General features: G+C 41.9%; 1 long non-coding RNA gene across 4 annotated transcripts in view; it reads right to left on the bottom strand.

Annotated features, from left to right (window-relative positions):
* LOC310744249 overlaps nucleotides 1-16,966 on the bottom strand; it is a 604,604-nt gene that overhangs the window by 10,588 nt on the left and 577,050 nt on the right. The gene's annotated exons all lie outside the window — the stretch shown is intronic.

Genomic DNA, 16,966 nt, shown 5'->3' with positions numbered 1-16,966 from the left:
GGTACCTCAGGTTAATAACTTAATTCGTTCTGGAGGTCTGTTCTTAACCTGAAACTGTTCTTAACCTGAAGCACCACTTTAGCTAATGGGGCCTCCCGCTGCCACCGCGCGATTTCTGTTCTCATCCTGAAGCAAAGTTCTTAACCTGAGGTACTACAGCCCATTCTCATACAATGTCTACTTCCCCCAGAGATAAGGCTCTAGCTCTGGAGTTCAAGACTGGGTGGGATTGCCAATGTCTCTTTTCCTGGACACCCGCCTGCTTTCTGCCCCCTTTATGATTCTATCATACCTATGATTGGTATTTCACTCATAAATGGTGCCAAACGCTTGCAAATGCTCCCCTGAGAGGTTTGGCCGTCGAAACAGAAGGCTTTATATCACAGAGCAAGAAATCAACCATGGATAACTTAACCGGCAGAAAAATGGTGCCAAACGGTTGCAAATGCTCCCCTGAGAGGTTTGGTGGTCGAAACAGAAGGCTTTTTATCAGGGGAAAAGAAATCAGCCCTCGACAACTTAAGTGGCAGAAAAAGATTTTTTTGAAAAAATCCCTAAGCCCCAAGGTCACAATTTCATCAAAATCTGACTTTCGGCATTTCACTCAAAAATGGTGCCAAACGGTTGCAAATGCTCCCCTGAGAGGTTTGGCGGTCGAAACAGAAGGCTTTTTATCACGGGAAAAGAAATCAGCCCTCGACAACTTAACCGGCAGAGAAAGGTTTTTTTGAAAAAATCCCTAAGCCCCGGGGTCACAATTTCATCAAAAATTTGACTTTCGGCAATTCACTCAAAAATGGTGCCAAACGGTTGCAAATCCTCCCCTGAGAGTTTTGGCCGTCGAAAAAGAAGGCTTTATATCACAGAGCAAGAAATCAACCATGGACAACTTAACCGGCAGAAAAATGGTGCCAAACGGTTGCAAATGCTCCCCTGAGAGTTTTGGCCGTCGAAACAGAAGGCTTTTTATCACGGGAAAAGAAATCAGCCCAAGACAACTTAACCGGCAGAAAAAGATTTTTTTGAAAAAATCCCTAAACCCCGGGGTCACAATTTCATCAAAAATTTGACTTTCGGCAATTCACTCAAAAATGGTGCCAAACGGTTGCAAATGCTCCCCTGAGAGGTTTGGCCGTCGAAAAAGAAGGCTTTATATCACAGAGCTAGAAATCAACCATGGACAACTTAACCAGCAGAAAAATGGTGCCAAAGGTTTGCAAATGCTCCCCTGAGAGGTTTGGTGGTTGAAACAGAAGGCTTTTTATCAGGGGAAAATAAATCAGCCCTCAACAAATTAACTGGGAGAAAAATATTTGTTTGAAAAAATCCCTAAGCCCCGGGGTCACAATTTCATCAAAAATGGTGCCAAACGGTTGCAAATGCTCCGCTGAGAGGTTTGGCGTTTTAAACAGAAGGGTTTTTATCACGGGAAAAGAAATCAGCCCAAAACAACTTATCCGGTAGAAAAAGATTTTTTTGAAAAAATCCCTAAGCCCCGGGGTCACAATTTCATCAAAAATCTGACTTTCGGCATTTCACTCAAAAATGGTGCCAAACGGTTGCAAATGCTCCGCTGAGAGGTTTGGCGTTTTAAACAGAAGGCTTTTTATCACGGGAAAAGAAATCAGCCCAAGACAACTTAACCAGCAGAAAAATATTTTTTTGAAAAAATCCTGAAGCCCCGGGGTCACAATTTCATCAAAAATCTGACTTTCGGCATTTCACTCAAAAATAGTGCCAAACGGTTGCAAATGCTCCCCTGAAAGGTTTGGCGGTAGAAACAGAAGGCTTTTTATCACAGGAAAAGAAATCAGCCCTCGACAACTTAACCGGCAGAAAAAGATTTTTTTGAAAAAATCCCTAAGCCCTGGGGTCACAATTTCATCAAAAATTTGACTTTCGGCAATTCACTCAAAAATGGTGCCAAACGGTTGCAAATGCTCCCGTGAGAGGTTTGGCGGTCGAAACAGAAGGCTTTTTATCGTGGGAAAAGAAATCAGCCCTTGACAACTTAACCGGCAGAAAAAGATTTTTTTGAAGAAATCCCTAAGCTCCGGGGTCAAAAATTCTTCAAAAATCTGACTTTCGGCAATTCACTCATAAATGGTGCCAAACGGTTGGAAATGCTCCCCTGAGAGGTTTTGGCGGTCGAAACAGAAGGCTTTTTATCACGGGAAAAGAAATCAGCCTTCTACAACTTAACCGGCAGAAAAAGTTTTTTTTGAAAAAATCCCTAAGCCCTGAGGACACAATTTCATCAAAAATCTGACTTTCGGCAATTCACTCAAAAATGGTGCCAAACGGTTGCAAATGCTCCCCTGAGAGTTTTGGCCGTCGAAATAGAAGGCTTTATATCAAAGAGCAATACATCAGCCATGGACAACTTAACAAGCAGAAAAATGGTGCCAAACGGTTGCAAATGCTCCCCTGAGAGATTTGGCGTTCGAAACAGAAGGCTTTTTATCACAGGAAAAGAAATCATCCCTCGACAACTTAACCGGCAGAAAAAGATTTTTTTGAAAAAATCCCTAAGCCCCGGGGTCACAATTTCATCAAAAATCTGACTTTCGGCAATTCACTCAAAAATGGGGCCAAACGGTTGCAAATGCTCCCGTGAGAAGTTTGGCGGTCGAAACAGAAGGCTTTTTATCACAGGAAAGGAAATCAGCTCTCGACAACTTAACCGGCAGAAAAAGATTTTTTTGAAAAAATCCCTAAGCCCCGGGGTCACAAATTCATCAAAAATCTGACTTTCGACAATTCACTCAAAAATTGTGCCAAACGGTTGCAAATGCTCCCGTGAGAGGTTTGGCGTTCGAAACAGAAGGCTTTTTATAACGGGAAAAGAAATCAGCCCTCGACAACTTAACCGGCAGAGAAAGATTTTTTTGAAAAAAATCCCTAAGCCCTGGGGTCACAATTTCATCAAATATCTGACTTTCGGCATTTCACTCAAAAATGGTGCCAAACGCTTGCAAATGCTCCCCTGAGAGTTTTGGCCGTCGAAACAGAAGGCTTTATATCACAGAGCAAGAAATCAACCATGGATAACTTAACCGGCAGAAAAATGGTGCCAAAGGTTTGCAAATGCTCCCCTGAGAGGTTTGGTGGTCGAAACAGAAGGCTTTTTATCAGGGGAAAAGAAATCAGCCCTCGACAACTTAACAGGCAGAAAAAGATTTTTTTAAAAAAATCCGTAAGCCCCGGGGTCACAATTTCATCAAAAATCTGACTTTCGGCATTTCACTCAAAAATGGTGCAAAACGGTTGCAAATGCTCCCGTGAGAGGTTTGGCAGTCGAAACAGAAGGCTTTTTATCACGGGAAAAGAAATCAGCCCTCGACAAATTAACTGGCAGAGAAAGATATTTTTGAAAAAATCCCTAAGCCCCGGGGTCACAATTTCATCAAAAATCCGACTTTCGGCAATTCACTCAAAAATGGTGCCAAACGGTTGCAAATGCTCCCCTGAGAGGTTTGGCCGTCGAAAAAGAAGGCTTTATATCACGTTGCAAGAAATCAACAATGGACAACTTAACCGGCAGAAAAATGGTGCCAAAGGTTTGCAAATGCTCCCCTGAGAGGTTTGGTGGTCGAAACAGAAGGCTTTTTATCAGGGGAAAATAAATCAGCCCTCAACAAATTAACTGGCAGAAAAATATTTGTTTGAAAAAATCCCTAAGCCCCGGGGTCACAATTTCATCAAAAATGGTGCCAAACGGTTGCAAATGCTCCGCTGAGAGGTTTGGCGTTTTAAACAGAAGGGTTTTCATCACGGGAAAAGAAATCAGCCCAAAACAACTTAACCGGTAGAAAAAGATTTTTTTAAAAAAATCCCTAAGCCCCGGGGTCACAATTTCATCAAAAATCGGACTTTCGGCATTTCACTCAAAAATGGTGCCAAATGGTTGCAAATGCTCCCCTGAAAGGTTTGGCGGTTGAAACAGAAGGCTTTATATCACAGAGCAAGAAATCAGCCATTGACAACTTAACCGGCAGAAAAAGATTTTTTTGCAAAAATCCCTAAGCCCCGGGGTCACAATTTCATCAAAAATTTGACTTTCGGCAATTCACTCAAAAATGGTACCAAACGGTTGCAAATGCTCCCCTGAGAGGTTTGGCCGTCGAAAAAGAAGGCTTTATATCACAGAGCTAGAAATCAACCATGGACAACTTAACCGGCAGAAAAATGGTGCCAAAGGTTTGCAAATGCTCCCCTGAGAGGTTTGGTGGTTGAAACAGAAGGCTTTTTATCAGGGGAAAATAAATCAGCCCTCAACAAATTAACTGGGAGAAAATATTTGTTTGAAAAAATCCCTAAGCCCCGGGGTCACAATTTCATCAAAAATGGTGCCAAACGGTTGCAAATGCTCCGCTGAGAGGTTTGGCGTTTTAAACAGAAGGGTTTTTATCACGGGAAAAGAAATCAGCCCAAAACAACTTATCCGGTAGAAAAAGATTTTTTTGAAAAAATCCCTAAGCCCCGGGGTCACAATTTCATCAAAAATCTGACTTTCGGCATTTCACTCAAAAATGGTGCCAAACGGTTGCAAATGCTCCGCTGAGAGGTTTGGCGTTTTAAACAGAAGGCTTTTTATCACGGGAAAAGAAATCAGCCCAAGACAACTTAACCAGCAGAAAAATATTTTTTTGAAAAAAATCCTGAAGCCCCGGGGTCACAATTTCATCAAAAATCTGACTTTCGGCATTTCACTCAAAAATAGTGCCAAACGGTTGCAAATGCTCCCCTGAAAGGTTTGGCGGTAGAAACAGAAGGCTTTTTATCACAGGAAAAGAAATCAGCCCTCGACAACTTAACCGGCAGAAAAAGATTTTTTTGAAAAAAATCCCTAAGCCCTGGGGTCACAATTTCATCAAAAATTTGACTTTCGGCAATTCACTCAAAAATGGTGCCAAACGGTTGCAAATGCTCCCCTGAGAGTTTTGGCCGTCGAAAAAGAAGGCTTTATATCACAGAGCAAGAAATCAACCATGGACAACTTAACCGGCAGAAAAATGGTGCCAAACGGTTGCAAATGCTCCCCTGAGAGGTTTGGTGGTCGAAACAGAAGGCTTTTTATCAGGGGAAAATAAATCAGCCCTCAACAAATTAGCTGGGAGAAAATATTTGTTTGAAAAAATCCCTAAGCCCCGGGGTCACAATTTCATCAAAAATGGTGCCAAACAGTTGCAAATGCTCCGCTGAGAGGTTTGGCGTTTTAAACAGAAGGGTTTTTATCACGGGAAAAGAAATCAGCCCAAAACAACTTAACCGGTAGAAAAAGATTTTTTTAAAAAAATCCCTAAGCCCCGGGGTCACAATTTCATCAAAAATCGGACTTTCGGCATTTCACTCAAAAATGGTGCCAAACGGTTGCAAATGCTCCCCTGAGAGGTTTGGCGGTCGAAACAGAAGGCTTTATATCACAGAGCAAGAAATCAGCCCTCAACAAATTAACTGGGAGAAAATATTTGTTTGAAAAAATCCCTAAGCCCCGGGGTCACAATTTCATCAAAAATGGTGCCAAACGGTTGCAAATGCTCCCGTGAGAGTTTGGCGGTCGAAACAGAAGGCTTTTTATCGCGGGAAAAGAAATCAGCCCTCGACAACTTAACCGGCAGAAAAAGATTTTTTTGAAAAAATCCCTAAGCTCCGGGGTCAAAAATTCTTCAAAAATCTGACTTTCGGCAATTCACTCATAAATGGTGCCAAACGGTTGCAAATGCTCCCCTGAGAGGTTTGGTGATCGAAACAGAAGACTTTTTATCAAGGGAAAAGAAATCAGCCCTCGACAACTTAACTGGCAGAAAAAGATTCTTTTGAAGAAATCCCTAAGCCCCGGGGTCACAATTTCATCAAAAATCTGACTTTCGGCAATTCACTCCAAATGGTGCCAAACGGTTGCAATTGCTCACATGAGAGGTTTGGCGGGGGAAACAGAAGGCTTTTTATCGCAGGACAGGAAATCAGCCCTCGACAACTTCATCGGTAGAAAAAGATTTCATCAAAAATCTGACTTTCGGCAATTCACTCAAAAATGATACCAAAAGGGTTGCAAATGCTCCCCTGAGAGTTTTGGCCGTCGAAACAGAAGGCTTTATATCACAGAGCAATAAATCAGCCATGGACAACTTAACCAGCGGAAAAATGGTGCCAAACGGTTGCAAATGCTCCCCTGAGAGGTTTGGCGGTCGAAACAGAAGGCTTTTTATCGCGGGAAAAGAAGTCAGCCCTCGACAACTTAACAGGCAGAAAAAGATTTTTTTGAAGAAATCCCTAAGCCCCGGGGTCACAATTTCATCAAAAATCTGACTTTCGGCATTTCACTCAAAAATGGTTCCAAATGGTTGCAAATGCTCCCATGAGAGGTTTGGCTGTCGAAACAGAAGGCTTTTTATCACAGGAAAAGAAATCAGCCCTCGACAACTTAACCGGAAGAAAAATATTTTTTTGAAAAAATCCCTAAGCCCCGGGGTCACATTTTCATCAAAAATCTGACTTTCGGCAATTCACTCCAATTGGTGCCAAACGGTTGCAAATGCTCCCCTGAGAGGTTTGGCGGTTGAAACAGAAGGCTTTTTATCACAGAAAAAGAAATCAGCCCTCGACAACTCAACCGGGATTATTTTTTTTTGTTTTTGAAAAATCACTAAGCCCCGGGGTCACAATTTCATCAAAAATCTGACTTTCGGCAATTCACTCAAAAATAGTGCCAAACGGTTGCAAATGCTCCCCTGAGAGGTTTGGCGGTGGAAACAGAAGGCTTTTTATCACAGGACAGGAAATCAGCCCTTGACAACTTCATCCGTAGAAAAAGATTTCATCAAAAATCTGACTTTCGGCAATTCACTCAAAAATGGTGCCAAACGGTTGCAAATGGTCCTCTGAGAGGTTTGGCGGTCGAAACAGAAGGCTTTTTATCACAGGACAGGAAATCAGCCCTCGACAACTTAACCGGGAGAAAAATGGTGCCAAACAGCACCGTCCCTCAGACCATGTGGGGTAAGAAAAAAATGAACAAATTCCTATGCCCCACAAGTTACCCAGAGATGCATTTTAAATATATGCACACATAAAGTAGGAGTAAAGTAGGTGTAAACTAGGAGTAAAGTAGGTGTAATTTAGGTGTAAACTAGGAGTAAAGTAGGAGTAGACTAGGTGTAAAGTAGGAGTAAAGTAGGTGTAAACTAGGAGTAAACTAGGTGTAAAGTAGGAGTAGACTATGTTAAACTAGGTGTGAACTAGGTGTAAAGGAGGAGTAAACTAGGTGTAAACTAGGAGTAAGGCAGGAGTAAATTAGCCAATCACATGCAGCCCATTGTGTAAATAATGTATATAAAGCAGATACTTTGAGGGAACATCCATTCCTCCTCACCACTATGAGCTGAATAAAGAGCATGAAATCCACTCTCGACTCAGAGTATATTTCATTCTCAAACCCTCCAACACTTCTCTAATGAAAAAAGGGATGTCCTATTCAATAATAAATAAATAATAATAATAATAGTTTTATTATTTATACCCGACCCATCTGACTGGGTCGTGCCAGCCACGCTCAGCAGCTTGCAGGATAAAATAATATACAATAAAACATGAAACTTTTTTAAATTATATACCTACTATATGGAAGTTAAGAACTGGACAACAGAAATGGATTGTACACACTCTAATGGTATCTGAGAGGCTGATATTGATAAACTGGAAGAGTAAAGAGATGATCTCCTTTAATCGGTGGATTGATAATATGGTAAAACTTGCAACCTGTGAACGGACTGCTTACAAACATAGACTGCTGATTTCCTGTCCTGTGATAAAAAGCCCCGGGGTCACAATTTCATCAAAAAACTTACTTTCGGCAATTCACTCAAAAATGGTGCCAAACGGTTGCAAATGGTCCTCTGAGAGGTTTGGCGGTCGAAACAGAAGGCTTTTTATGACAGGACAGGAAATCAGCCCTCGACAACTTAACCGGGAGAAAAAGGTTTTTTTTGAAAAAATCGCTAATTCTCCCCTGAGAGGTTGTCCACCGCCTGTGCACCGTCCCTCAGACCATGTGGTGTAAGAAAAAAATGAACAAATTCCTATGCCCCACAAGTAACCCAGAGATGCATTTTAAATAAAGTAGGTGTAAACTAGTAGTAAACTAGGAGTAAAGTAGGTGTAAACTAGGAGTAAAGTAGGTGTAAAGTAGGTGTAAACTAGGAGTAAAGTAGGTGTAAACTAGGAGTAAAATAGGTGCAAACTAGGAGTAAAGTAGGTGTAAAGTAGGAGTAGACTAGGTGTAAAGGAGGAGTAAACTAGGTGTAAACTAGGAGTAAGGCAGGAGTAAATTAGCCAATCACATGCAGCCCATTGTGTAAATAATGTATATAAAGCAGATACTTTAAGGGACATCCATTCCTCCTCACCACTATGAGCTGAATAAAGAGCATGAAATCCACTCTCGACTCTGAGTATGTTTCATTCTCAAACCCTCCAACACTTCTCTGATGAAAAAAGGGATGTCCTATTCAATAATAAATAAATAATAATAATAGTTTTATTATTTATACCCCACCCATCTGACTGGGTCGTGCCAGCCACGCTCAGCAGCTTGCAGGATAAAATAATATACAATAAAACATGAAACTTCTCAATCAAATCAGTTTTGGGAGGATTTAAGATTTATCCTCGATAAATCGGTGGCTGAATTTCCAAAGTCAGAGATCCTTATAATGGGGGGCTTTAACGCCAGAATCGGAGCAGATATAGGCTCATTCACCCATAAGTCGCAATTATTCATAGAAGAGGAGTGGTTTCCTATGTGGAATTCACATGATAAGACCATCAATAGGGCTGGCATCATACTACTGGAGCTTACCATAAACTGCGGGCTGCACAGCTTGCATGGCACACCCAAAGACTGGTCCGGGGGATTCTATACTTTTCTAGGTTCGAGAGGGGCAAGCGTTATAGACTACATCTGGTCCTCCTCGGCATTTAATGATAAGGCATATTGTTTCAATGTGTTCAACAGAACCGAAAGTGACCACCTTCCAATCGCCATCTCCTTCCCCCACACACAGATGGGGCTTCCCAGCTCATTCCACCTCCAGGACCCACTGACCTTAGCCCCCGGACGTAAGAAGTGGGATATCTATCTGGAGCAAGACATAAAAGTCCTCCTAAATTCCCCTGAGATCCTAGCCTTGAAAGCTCAGCTGTTAACAACGAATGTGAATCATTTCTCAACTTTCCAGCAAATTCTAGCCTACTTGCTTCCCTCACTCACGAAACCTCCCCGTGCAATTCTAACCTGGAAGAATCAAACTTGGTTCGACTAAGAATGCAAACAGTGCAGAAGTTGGCTTAGATTTCTTCAGTCTGATATGAAATCAGACAGCTCCCAGAGCAAAATCAGGGAGTTAGCCCAATTCCGTTCATACTACAAGAAGTTGCTTCAACATAAGAAATTGCTCTTTGCGAAAGAACGCTGGACGGCCCTGTCAGTGGCCATTAAAACCCGTGACGACAAGAAATTCTGGAATTTAATTAATGCAGGTTTAAGACCCCACTCGTTCATCGTTAATAATATCACAGCAGCCAGTTGGCACTCTCACTTTGCTCAGCTGTATTCCGCCCCAGATCCTGAAGTAAACGTAGTCTCTTCTCTTCCAGCATCTGCCTTGCCCACCTGGGAACCAGTTTCCCCAGAGAGATGTTTACAACTAATTAGCATGCTATCAGGGGATAAATCCCCGGGGGAGGATATGATACCACCTGAGGTATTTTTATCGAACCAGACGTGGTGGGCCCCTATTTTAGCATCTCTCTTTACCACTATTAATGCTACTCTTAAGATTCCACCTAACTGGAAACAGAGCATAGTCATCCCAATACATAAAAAGGGGGACCCACAAGATCCGCGTAACTATCGACCTATTAGCTTGCTGGACAAGGTTTACTCTAGATTCTTGTTAGAGAAATTAATCGAGTGGGCAGAAGAAACAAAGCTATTCCATCCGGAACAGGCTGGCTTCCGTAAAGGTCATAGTACATCTGGCCAATGTCTTGTTCTATTTACATTGATTGATAAATACCTAAACAGGTTCAACTGCAAACTACACGCGGCTTTTGTGGACCTGACCTCCGCTTTTGACTCCATCCCTAGAGATAGGCTATGGCAGAAGCTTAGTTACACCAACATAGATAAGAGACTCCTCCACCTTCTTATGGAAATTCATAATGACATATCGGCCAGAGTAAAATTTGGCCCTCTGGGAGCTCTTTCTGATTCTTTCCCTCTGAATAAAGGGGTCAAACAGGGCTGCCTCTTGGCCCCTTTTCTATTTAATTTCTACATTAATGACATCGTTACAACCATGAAGGCCCTAAACCAATCTGCCCCCTGTTTACAACAGCGCAAGATCCCCATATTACTCTATGCGGACGACATGGTGATACTGTCTTTAACCAAGCAGGGCTTAAACGACATGCTCAGAGGACTCATGACATATTGTGATACCAACTCCCTCAAAATCAATTTCGCCAAAACCAAAATTCTTACTTTTGGCACGAAAACTCGGAAGCCATTCTGGAATTTTGAGGGCCACTCTATTGAATATTGTTCAGCATTCAAGTATTTGGGCATCACTTTTCAGCATGGGCTTAGTTGGTCAGCTCACCTAAATATGACCATCCTGGCTGCCCGTAGAACCATCAAAGCCTTGGAGAAATTCTTCTATGCAAAAGGCGGCCAGTTGGTTCCTCCAATCAGAAAAGCATTTATCAGCAAAGTCCTCCCGATGTTACTGTATGGGGTTGAAATCTGGGGGTGGAATTTAAAAACACTACAATGGCTCGAGATTCTACAAAACTCTTTTGCACGAAAGTTACTGGGCCTCCCCAGGGGCTCGGTTGCTGCACAGTTAAGAACAGAACTGGGCCTCCCCTCTATTGTTGCGAGAGCCCACATTAGAATAATTAGTTTTTATTGTAAATTAATCAAAGCCCCAGGCTCCCTACTAGCCAGGCAAGCCTTTTTAACTTGTGCTTTTAACAACAAATGGTCCAAGGCCATGGAGATTATCACGGCACGCTACTCCCTCCCAGATCTTGACACGCTGTCATCTTGGGACCATCACAATATCCGGGCCTGGATTCTTACAAGAGACGAGGCCATGGACCGGGCACAGTCCGCCACAGCTCGCCTCTCCAAGTGGCTCCCTAAAGTGAAAGTGGTAAGATCACTTGCCAACTACTTGATAGACCTGATGGAGCCCAATTTGAGAAGAGCGTTTACCATGGCCCGTTTCCATTCTATACCCACGGCCTTCTTGCAGGGGATTTACTTTAAGACCCCCATTACTCAGCGTCTATGTCCATGCACAATGAATGAAGTAGAGGACTTCATACACTTCTTTTTCTACTGCCCTATTTATGAGCTAATAAGAACTAAGCTCCTCCTCTTGATCCCGCCCACCATCACATCTAAGGAAGACTGTTTGAAATTCCTTCTTGTGGACGCAAATCCCCAAATTTCACGTGGGGTGGCAATCTTTATAGTGCAGGCTTTGAAACTTAGGGCTACACTGACTGGGTAGTGTGTCCCAGACCTGGACCTGTTTTAATTCTTTGTATTACCTTTTTAACCAAATGTGCCAAGCCTATTTTGGGGCCATTATATGTTTTATATACATCTGCATTTTAGATTCCCGGTGCTGGCAACTAAATTTTTATATTATTGTTTTAGGGTAATTTAAATGTCACAATGCCCGTAATATCGTCTGAATTCTGTTTTATCAGGTTACTTCTCTCTTGCTTTTTTGTCTTATCTTGCTATGGCTGTATGCTAATGCAATGCAATAAAGGTTTAATGATGAGTTTTATTATTTATACCCCACCCATCTGACTGGGTCGTGCCAGCCACGCTCAGCAGCTTGCAGGATAAAATAATATACAATAAAACATGAAACTTTTTTTAACTATATGCCTACTATATGGAAGTTAACAACTGGACAACAGAAATGGATTGTACACACTCTAATGGTAGCTGAGAGGCTGATATTGATAAACTGGAAGAGTAAAGAGATGATCTCCTTTAATCGGTGGATTGATAATATGGTAACACTTGCAACCTGTGAACGGACTGCTTACAAACATAGACTGCTTGGATAAATACGACAGTATTTCGAATGAATTTATACAAAATGTAGTTGACTAATTTATATTAGGGCGCGGTCACAATTTCATCAACAATCTGACTTTTGGCAATTCACACAAAAATGGTGCCCAGCTGTTGCAAATGTTCGCCTGAGAGGTTTTTCAGTCAAAACCACTAAGCCCCGGGGTCACAATTTCATCAAAAATCTGACTTTCGGCAATTCACTCCAAATGGTGCCAAACGGTTGCAAATGCTCCCCTGAGAGGTTTGGCCATCGAAACAGATGGCTTTATATCACAGTACAAGAAATCAGCCATGGACAACTTAACCGGCAGAAAAAGATTTTTTTGAAAAAATCCCTAAGCCCCCGGGTCACAATTTCATCAAAAATCTGACTTTTGGCATTTCACTCAAAAATGGTGCCAAACGGTTGCAAATGCTCCCCTGAGAGGTTTGGCGTTCGAAACAGAAGGCTTTTTATCTCGGGAAATAAATCAGCCCTCGACAACTTAACCGGCAGAAAAAGATTTTTTTGAAAAAATCCCTAAGCCCCGGGGTCACAATTTCATCAAAAATCTGACTTTCGGCAATTTACTCAAAAATGGTGCCAAACGGTTGCAAATGCTCCGCTGAAAGGTTTGGCGGTCGAAACAGAAGACTTTCTGTCACAGGAAAAGAAATCAGCCCTCGACAACTTAACCGGCAGAAAAAGATTTTTTTGAAAAAATCCCTAAGCCCCGGGGTCACAATTTCATCAAAAATCTGACTTTCGGCAATTGACTCAAAAATGGTACCAAACGGTTGCAAATGCTCCCCTGAGAGGTTCGGCCGTCGAAAAAGAAGGCTTTATATCACAGAACAAGAAATCAACCGTGGATAACTTAACCAGCAGAAAAATGGTGCCAAACGGTTGCAAATGCTCCCCTGAGAGGTTTGGTGGTCGAAACAGAAGGCTTTTTATCAGGGGAAAAGAAATCAGCCCTCGACAACTTAACTGGCAGAAAAAGATTTTTTTGAAAAAATCCCTAAGCCCCAGGGTCACAATTTCATCAAAAACCTGACTTTCAGCATTTCAATCAAAAATGGTGCAAAACGGTTGCAAATGCTCCCCTGAGAGGTTTGGCGTTCGAAACAGAAGGCTTTTTATCTCGGGAAATAAATCAGCCCTCGACAATTTAACCGGTAGAAAAAGATTTTTTTGAAAAAATCCCTAAGCCCCGGGGTCACAATTTCATCAAAAACCTGACTTTCGGCATTTCACTCAAAAATGGTGCCAAACGGTTGCAAATGCTCCCCTGAGAGGTTTGGCGGTCGAAACAGAAGGCTTTTAATCACGGGAAATAAATCAGGCCTCGACAACTTAACCGGCAGAAAAAGATTTTTTTCAAAAAATCCCTAAGCCCCGGTTTCACAATTTCATCAAAAATCTAACTTCCGGCAATTGACTCAAAAATGTTTCCAAATGGTTGCAAATGCTCCCGTGAGAGGTTTCGTGGTCGAAACAGAAGGCTTTTTATCACGGGAAAAGAAATCAGCCCTCGACAACTTAACCGGCAGAAAAAGATTTTTTTGAAAAAATCCCTAAGCCCCGGGGTCACAATTTCAGCAAAAATCTGACTTTCGGCAATTCACTCAAAAATGGTGCAAAACGGTTGCAAATGCTCTCCTTAGAGGTTTGATGGTCGAAATAGAAGGCTTTTTATCACGGGAAAGAAATCAGCCCTCGACAACTTAACTGGCATAAAAAGATTTTTATCAAAAAATCCCTAAGCCCCGGGGTCACAATTTCATCAAAAACCTGACTTTCGGCATTTCACTCAAAAATGGTGCAAAACGGTTGCAAATGCTCCCCTGAGAGGTTTGGCCGTCGAAAAAGAAGGCTTTATATCACAGATCAAGAAATCAACCATGGATAACTGAACCGGCAGAAAAATGGAGCCAAACGGTTGCAAATGCTCCGCTGAGAGGTTTGGTGATCGAAACAGAAGGCTTTTTATCAGGGGAAAAGAAATCAGCTCTCAACAACTTAACTGGCAGGAAAAAAAGATTTTTTTGAAAAAATCCCTAAGCCCCGGGATCACAATTTCATCAAAAACCTGACTTTCGGCATTTCACTCAAAAATGGGGCAAAACTGTTGCAAATGCTCCCCTGAGAGGTTTGGCGTTCGAAACACAAGGCTTTTTATCTCGGGAAATAAATCAGCCCTCGACAATTTAACCGGTAGAAAAAGATTTTTTTGAAAAAATCCCTAAGCCCCGGGGTCACAATTTCATCAAAAATCTGACTTTTGGCATTTCACTCAAAAATGGTGCGAAACGGTTGCAAATGCTCCCCTGAGAGTTTTGGCCCTCCAAATAAAAGGCTTTTTATCACGGGAAAAGAAATCGGCCCAAGACAACTTAATCGGCAGAAAAAGATTTTTTTGAAAAAATCCCTAAGCTCCGGGGTCACAATTTCATCAAAAATCTGACTTTCGGCAATTGACTCAAAAATGGTACCAAACGGTTGCAAATGCTCTCCTGAGAGGTTTCGTGGTCGAAACATAAGGCTTTTTATCTCGGGAAATAAATCAGCCCTCGACAACTTAACCGGCAGAAAAAGATTTTTTTCAAAAAATCCCTAAGCCACAAAGAAATCGGCCCAAGACAACTTAACCGGCAGAAAAAGATTTTTTTGAAAAAATCCCTAAGCTCCGGGGTCACAATTTCATCAAAAATCTAACTTTCGGCAATTGACTCAAAAATGGTGCCAAACGGTTGCAAATGCTCCCCTGAAAGGTTTGGCGGTCGAAACAGAAGGCTTTTTGTCACAGGAAAAGAAATCAGCCCTCGACAACTTAACCGGCAGAAAAAGATTTTTTACAAAAAATCCCTGAGCCCCGGGGTCACAATTTCATCAAAAATCTGACTTTCGGCATTTCACTCAAAAATGGTGCAAAACGGTTGCAAATGCTCTCCTGAGAGGTTTGGTGGTCGAAATAGAAGGCTTTTTATCACGGGAAATAAATCAGCCCTCGACAACTTAACCGGCAGAAAAAGATTTTTTTCAAAAAATCCCTAAGCCCCGGGGTCACAATTTCATCAAAAACCTGACTTTCGGCATTTCACTCAAAAATGGTGCCAAACGGTTGCAAATGCTCCCCTGAGAGGTTTGGCGGTCGAATCAGAATGCTTTTAATCAAGGGAAAGGAAATCAGCCCTCGACAACTTAACCGGCAGATAAAGATTTTTTTGAAAAAATCCCTAAGCCCCGGGGTCACAATTTCATCAAAAACCTGACTTTTGGCATTTCACTCAAAAATGGTGCAAAACGGTTGCAAATGCTCCCCTGAGAGGTTTGGCCGTCGAAAAAGAAGGCTTTATATCACAGATCAAGAAATCAACCATGGATAACTGAACCGGCAGAAAAATGGAGCCAAACGGTTGCAAATGCTCCCCTGAGAGGTTTGGTGATCGAAACAGAAGGCTTTTTATCAGGGGAAAAGAAATCAGCTCTCAACAACTTAACTGGCAGGAAAAAAAGATTTTTTTGAAAAAATCCCTAAGCCCCGGGGTCACAATTTCATCAAAAACCTGACTTTCGGCATTTCACTCAAAAATGGGGCAAAACGGTTGCAAATGGTCCCCTGAGGGGTTTGGCGTTCGAAACACAAGGCTTTTTATCTCGGGAAATAAATCAGCCCTCGACAATTTAACCGGTAGAAAAAGATTTTTTTGAAAAAATCCCTAAGCCCCGGGGTCACAATTTCATCAAAAATCTGACTTTTGGCATTTCACTCAAAAATGGTGCGAAACGGTTGCAAATGCTCCCCTGAGAGTTTCGGCCCTCCAAATAGAAGGCTTTTTATCACGGGAAAAGAAATCGGCCCAAGACAACTTAACCGGCAGAAAAAGATTTTTTTGAAAAAATCCCTAAGCTCCGGGGTCACAATTTCATCAAAAATCTGACTTTTGGCATTTCACTCAAAAATGGTGCGAAACGGTTGCAAATGCTCCCCTGAGAGTTTTGGCCCTCCAAATAGAAGGCTTTTTATCTCGGGAAATAAATCAGCCCTCGACAACTTAACCGGCAGAAAAAGATTTTTTTCAAAAAATCCCTAAGCCACAAAGAAATCGGCCCAAGACAACTTAACCGGCAGAAAAAGATTTTTTTGAAAAAATCCCTAAGCTCCGGGGTCACAATTTCATCAAAAATCTAACTTTCGGCAATTGACTCAAAAATGGTGCCAAACGGTTGCAAATGCTCCCCTGAAAGGTTTGGTGGTTGAAACAGAAGGCTTTTTATCACAGAAAAAGAAATCAGCCCTCGACAACTCAACCAGGATAATTTTTTTTTGTTTTTGAAAAATCACTAAGCCCCGGGGTCACAATTTCATCAAAAATCTGACTTTCGGCAATTCACTCAAAATAGTGCCAAACGGTTGCAAACGCTCACCTGAGAAGTTTGGCGGGGGAAACAGAAGGCTTTTTATCGCAGGACAGGAAATCAGCCCTCGAAAACTTCATCCGTAAAAAAAGATTTCATCAAGAGTAAACTAGGTGTAAAGTGGGTGCAAAGTAGGTGTAAAGTAGGTGTAAACTAGGAGTAAACTAGGAGTAAAGTTGGTGTAAACTAGGAGTAAAGTAGGAGTAAACTAGGTGTAAAGTAGGTGCAAACTAGGTGTAAAGTAGGTGCAAAGTAGTAGACTAGGTGTAAAATAGGTGTAAAGTAGGTGTGAACTAGGAGTAAACTAGGTGTAAAGGAGGAGTAAACTAGGTGTAAACTAGGAGTAAGGCAGGAGTAAATTAGCCAATCACATGCAGCCCATTGTGTAAATAATGTAT

The sequence above is a fragment of the Podarcis filfolensis genome (assembly GCF_964270895.1).
Source record: "Podarcis filfolensis genome assembly, chromosome: 10".
NCBI classification, from domain to species: domain Eukaryota; kingdom Metazoa; phylum Chordata; class Lepidosauria; order Squamata; family Lacertidae; genus Podarcis; species Podarcis filfolensis.
Note: the sequence above shows the minus strand (reverse complement) of the source record. Positions and strands in the feature narration are given on the sequence as shown.